The sequence below is a fragment of the Nothoprocta perdicaria genome, unplaced genomic scaffold (genome assembly GCF_003342845.1).
Source record: "Nothoprocta perdicaria isolate Ctin4 unplaced genomic scaffold, notPer1 scaffold_1, whole genome shotgun sequence".
Taxonomy (NCBI): Eukaryota; Metazoa; Chordata; class Aves; order Tinamiformes; family Tinamidae; genus Nothoprocta; species Nothoprocta perdicaria.
Genome location: NW_020454093.1, coordinates 5,814,572 through 5,820,852, shown reverse-complemented (window position 1 = coordinate 5,820,852; position 6,281 = coordinate 5,814,572). Strand labels below are relative to the sequence as shown.

The window sequence follows — 6,281 nt, the reverse complement described above, 5'->3', positions numbered from 1 at the left end:
CGGACCTGGTGAGGGCTTTGCTGGCCGAGTCCCACATGTTACGGAGGCTTGTGCCAAAAAGCGTTTGGAGAAAATCTGTCCTTCACTGTGCGTAGGCAGGTCCTTGACTGTGGGTGTTTCACGTGGTGAGGAATATTAAAAATAAGGAAAAAAATACACATATGCCAAAACTTGGGATGCATATAGACTGGAACTTAGAGAATGTCCCATTTGTGACCTCAACTTTGCTGTTCCAGACTCCTCACCTCTCTTCTCCAATGCATGGAGAAAGATGTTAATATTTTCAATGCACAGATAAGTGCTGCTGCTTCCTTGTTTTATTTCATGTCATCTTTTTGCTGTTTTCACAGGTGTTGACAGAAATCTGTGGGGCCAGGCTAAAACCAGGAAAGTGATTCAGCGGGACGGCTAAGCCACCCTTGCTCAACCAGGGCAGATTTCTGCATGTGCCGGGATTACCTCTGCCGGCGCTGAGCCTGCCGGTAAGCCCCAGCCTTTGACTTAAACAGGAGCAGTGTGAGGTGACTCCTGAACGTGATTAAAAATCCCATTCCCCAGTTTCTTTGCGTGTGCCTTTCTTGGAGTACCTGTTTACCTGACTCTTCAAGGCAGTTTGTACACCTGGGAGTTTCTCAATCGGCTGTGGAAGCCATGGCTGCTGCTACAGGGAGGTGATGGCCGGGCCTCAGAGGCTCTAATCACAGACCCGAGCTCCTTTCCTGCTGCTGGCTGCAGGGAGCCTTTTCCCAGGGGAAGGGCTGAATAATAACTTGACGTTTTGGACCTGTGTGCAATATTCATCGGGCTGTGGTAGTGCGGGCTTGCAAACGCTTTGACTGCCTTCCAGGAGGCTTTCGGCGTAACCTAAGCTGGTCATGAATTTCACATGCAAGTGCAAAAGATGCAAATAAGCAGCTCCCCACCTACTGTCACTGTCTATATTCATTAGAGAGACAGATTGTTTGGTGTCCAGATAATCATGGGGAAAAAAAAAAGGTAAAATGCAAGTAGTCAGGATAGAAATGAGGCATATAAAATTATTGAGCATTTTCCTTATTCAGATAAAAAGTAAAATAGCAGTGTTGATCAATGGGCTGCTCTTCCCACATCTCACTAATTTCTTTTTTTTTTCCCCCATAAAGAAATTGATTGAAATTATGGTAAAATTATCCTGAGAGCAAGATATCTCAAAGTTGGATGCACAGCAAAGAGAGCACTGGTGAGTGTTTCCAATTGACTGTTGTTCACAGATTTTATCTTCACATTTGTAGTCAACCCAAGACCCCTGAAATGGTTGCTCAGGAGCCTGCAGGAGCTTCAAAAGAAATGTAGAGTCAATCGAAAGGAGACAAGATGCCTCCTTGACCAGGTCTCAGTGCCTGACTCTTGGAAACTCGCTTTCCTTGGGACTGGTGGGAGAACAAGAGGCAGCAGAGGGTGCAGGACACAGATGGCCAAGGGCTGCCAGCGTGGTGTGGGGCAAACTGCAGGCCCGGCAGCGCTGCATTGTGACAGCAAGTTTTATTTTCCATGCAAAAAGTTTTTAACCAGATGTGAGGATCCACTGAGAACTGGGTGAATAGTTGTGATGAGGCTCAAAATGAGGGACCCTTGAATGCTGCATACTCAAATGAAAAAGCTCTCAAAGAAATCAGTGAAAAAAAAACATACAGCTTGCACAATCTGGTCAACAAGAGTGACCTGATCTGGTGCTTTCAGCCATTATCTGCCACAGGATTAATGGCTGATTGAACCATCATCATCCTGCCAAGACCAGTGAAGTATCATTGTCAGGAACAGGCTGCCATCTGTTCAGCAGAGATGAAGTATAAAGCAAAAAGAAATTAAAATTGGGGAATTCAGAGCAAAAACACACCTCTGATATTTGATATTTTCATTCAAAAGCAGTCACATGCCTATGATTTTCATGAGCACATTTTTCCTAGAGTATTTTAAAAGACAATGGAAAGACAATGGGATAAATAAACTTAATGAGAATTTCAGCAAAGGCTTCCCTTTAGTCAGTATATTCTCTATATAAACAAAGCATAAACAGAACATAACTGTATTATTTCTACAATAGCTTTTTAGAACTGGAATTGTCTAAAGTTTTGCATCTCTTTTTTTTTTTTTTTTTTTTTTTTCTGGTTATGGTCCTGGTCACAACTCCTTAGAAGTCTCTCTTCACCACTCAGAAGAGTTGCTTTGTGTTTTCCAAAAGAAGAGAACCAATACGCGACAGCTTTAAAGCTTTAACAAGTCCAGGCCAACTCAGTCAATGTACTTCCTTATATTTCAACTGTACGGTTTGAAGAATGTCCTTTCAAGAGAGAGGATTATAATGATACACCAAGCTGTGAAATGGATGTGCCATCTAAGGTGAGACTTGTTTTGATTTAAACCCTGTTTTCTTTTCACAGTGAGATAAGGGTTCAGAAAACTTACCTGAACTTGCAAGATCAAAACAATGGCCACTGTGCCCGTCAAATAGATATTATTTGCTTCTGAGGAACTATATTCAAGAATGTCAGCGTTTATAACTGACAATTACCAAGGCACTGCCAAGCCTAGGTAATGAATCGGTTATTAGCAGAAAAGTCAGACAGTGCTAATCTCTTTACCAGCTAGTCAGCACTTTCAGACAGCCCATGGAAATGGCAGATGCTGCTTACTTAAAACAGAATTCCCAGCTACACTTCTAGCAATGCCGGGAACAGCCAGGGGCCAAAAAGTGGTGTTGATCTCTCTTCGATTAAAAAAAATATTCAGATGTTCCTTGCTGCACAACGTGCTGCTCTGCCTTTGTTTATTTTGTATTTGCGAGCTGCATCCTTTTGGACATTCTGCACATTCCTTTTTCTTCTTCCTTCACTCAGAAGATTTCTTTAGAAAAATAAGCTAATCCCCAAATACCTGTCTCTTTGGCTTGTTGGGTGGAGAAAGTGTTGCAATCGTGCGGTTGGGACGCTGCAGCCTTGCCACGTCGGTGCAGCGCTGCACGCCCGCACCCCGAGCGCCCTCGGCACAGGCAACCGGGCCGGGCGCTCCGGGGCAGCCGCAGCTATTCGCAGATTCAGCCTGCGTTTGAAATTAATTCAGCTCCCCAGTCCCCGGGTGCCTCAGCAGAAGGGCTTGGGAGGAGGAGGGCAAGGGTAGAGTGCGTGAGCGCACTCAGAAGCAGCAGCGCTGCTCCCTCGCTCAGACCCCGCCATAGGGACAGCGAGCTCACTAGCATCCCGCGCACATGGCAGCACTGCTGCACAGGGCTCTTGCTTCAGGCCTGGGTTATCCCTTTGGCTTGTGCTAGTGAATAAAACACCAGCACATCCTGTGCATCAGCAGGGCAGCTCAGCGCTCCTTGCATTATGCATCACAGCGGCTCGGTTTTCTCCTCTTGCTGTGCTGGTTTGCCTACAGCCTGATGAAGCCCAGGGATGGCTTGAGTTCTTCTTTTCTGGTTAATGCTGCCTGGAGCAGGCAGACAGAGCCGTTTTCTGCTCGTGGGGCTTCTCCTGAGATCAGCCTTGCAGCAGCGTGCTGGGCTGGGAGGAGAAGGAGCCTGCGAATGTGCACGGTGTGTTTGACATCCCCTAGAGCTTTGAGGCAAAATACATCCTCCGAATTCTTGCTTATCTATGGCAGGCACAGAAATGTGTTGCTTGTGTTTTAATTCCCACTTGTACATATTGTCCCACTACTGTGAGACCATTTTCAACTCTATAATACAGACACAGGCGTGGAGCAACATATGGGTCACAGCCAGGGACAGGTGTGTCACCAAAGCTGTTCTGCGACAACCTGACAACTCTTTGACAGCGTTTAGCACTGCTCAAGCTGCTTCTATTACCTCCCTTAGTTCTGAACCCACTATTTCTTTATCCATTCCACAGCTCAAACTATTTCAATTATTCCACTCAGTTTAAAACCTGTTTTATTTCTTTATCCTTTAGCTCCTTTTATTTTACTTGGACGTTTGCACTGGCCAACAGAAGGACCGCAGAGACACGATGGGTCAAGTACAAAATAGTGACAGGATCATCACTAAAATATTGTTATGAGCCATCTACCTGGCCAAAGGTTTGTCAAGGCTGATTTTTGTCTGGCGATGCACCTATTTCTCTGGCACGGTGCACTGGAGTGCCACTAAGGATTCCTTTGAAGTGACATAACTTACAGTGAATTGGCCCTAAATGATGTTAATAGAAAAAAAAGTCCCATCTGTCCATTTGCCTTGCAGCTAGCTGAATTTGTGAAATGGAAAGAATACATGCTGTTGGGTCGGTCCCCAGAGCAGTTTCAATCAGCATAATTCTGTTTTAGGGCTCTTTCAATTGAATCAGAGCAGCTCTGGGTTACAGATAACAATGCAGCCTTGGGAGTTAAGGCCTTCAACAGAATCAAATGCATGTACATTTAATTAAAAATAATAACTGCTGCAAGCTTACTTAGAGGAACACATAATATTCAACAATACAATATCCTCTGAGTGTTGCCCGTGCATTAATTGTTATCATTTTAACAGAGGGATCATTTAGTTTGGCTTTGGATTCAGATGATACCTGAGGAAAAGTGTCTCATGCAACCTATTTGGAAAATAATGGCACTCATGGTCATAGGCATTTCTTTTCCATTTTATTTTTGCTTTCTTCAAATAGCAATACTACAAGCATGTGAAACTTAAAATTTCACATATATTCCTTTCTCATATTCCCTGGAGTTAAATGGTTTTGATTTTAGCAAACCTGGAATGTTGAAGGCAGGAAGCTGCTTGCTCATTTTTTGGAAAGCCCATGTCAGAACGATAAGAAGAGGACTGTACAGCATCACGAGGACTTCTGTTAGACTTCATCACTTTGCCATTACCAGTGCAAAGTGTAAAACCTGCCTGTGACAAACAACGCCCGTCGCTCCAGGGCTGCCGCTGCAGCACCCGGGAGATGCTTCACCTGTAACCCGTGCTAACCTTCCTGTGCTGCTCGTGAGTGGAGACAGGGCTCTCGGTGGCTGCTGCATCTCCCCCGTGGCACCTGCTACACAGGGGCTGCCTCTGCCACCTCCCTTGTCTGCACGTGAGGCGATGCTGCTGATTTGGTACCCGGCTGGGCACACAAGGCATCCTCCCTTCACTCTTTACCACTGCCAAAAGCCGTTTATCTCTTTGTGATGAAAGGTTAGACAGGCATATATTGTTGCAGTGACCTTTTGCCCCGTGATATTACTGAATAATGTTGGAGCAGAGCTGGATTTAGGGATTAAGCAAATAGCAAACCCTAGTGACCTTAATTACTCTAATGCCTCCTTTAATCCCGTCAGAGCCATGCAAATGAAATGCACTTCTTGCATTTAGAATAACGATCGCTTGGTCGTTTTTAAGCCGCAACCTGGGCACATAATGTTGAAAATGTAACAAAAAGGCATTTGAGCCACCTGCTGTGCAGATGCCCACCGGTGTCACCGAGCTCCGTGCTGAGGTGACCCACGTGCTCAGCTGCAGCAGGGGCGTGAGGAGGGCTCGGGAGCGCCGCATCCCTCCTTCCCATTGCATTCCCCGGGCAGATTCTTCTGGAGGGGACACTGGAGCAGGAAGCTCTGACTCCTTTGACCTATTCCCGCATAAATATTCAGGACTAACTTCATGCCAATAATGTGAAGGGTATATTTTATTTATAAATATATATATATGTGTGTGTGTGGGTGTGTGCGCGCGCGTGTATGTGTGTGTGCCCCTGTAAAGCAAAGGCTATGAAGAGCCAAGGGTATTTGGAGCTACCAGGGACACTGAGCACAGGCACTAGCTATGCTGCTCCTCTGTGGGTTGGACTTTAAAGCTTAGCTATGTCTTTAATTTTTTTAACCCCCATCCCCCAAAACATATTAATTATATATTATATATATGTTTTTATATATATATTATATATATGAGATGGTCTTGAGGTATTGGGTTTTTGCAGATGTTTTTGTGGATGCCCATAAGTTCAGCTGACGCTGTCCTTATATCTGCTTTTCTTTAGCACCCTCACGAGAGTCGTTAGCTGGTGCTCAGCCACACAGGAGCTGGTGCTAATCCAGCCCTGCAATAAGCACCTGCTTAACTTGCAGCAGGTACCCAATCCTGCTGACTCCATGATCAGTGCTCCTAAGGGATGGATTCCTGTGTGCTAGCAGTAAGGGCAAAATGCCCTTGCCTGTTCCCTGATGTGCCCTGGGGGTTTCCATGTATTCCCTCCTTCTCCTGTCCTGAACTCTGGGTAACGAGAGCTGGGGGCAGCTGCGTGCCGGCT

General features: G+C 45.5%; 1 long non-coding RNA gene across 1 annotated transcript; it reads left to right on the top strand.

Moving 5' to 3' along the window:
- The first annotated feature begins 427 nt into the window (after positions 1–427).
- On the top strand, positions 428–2,397 carry LOC112946561. The gene is made up of 3 exons (XR_003249261.1): positions 428–482; positions 1,143–1,219; positions 2,175–2,397. It is a non-coding gene; the product is annotated as an uncharacterized LOC112946561 (long non-coding RNA).
- Positions 2,398–6,281: the final 3,884 nt, after the last annotated feature.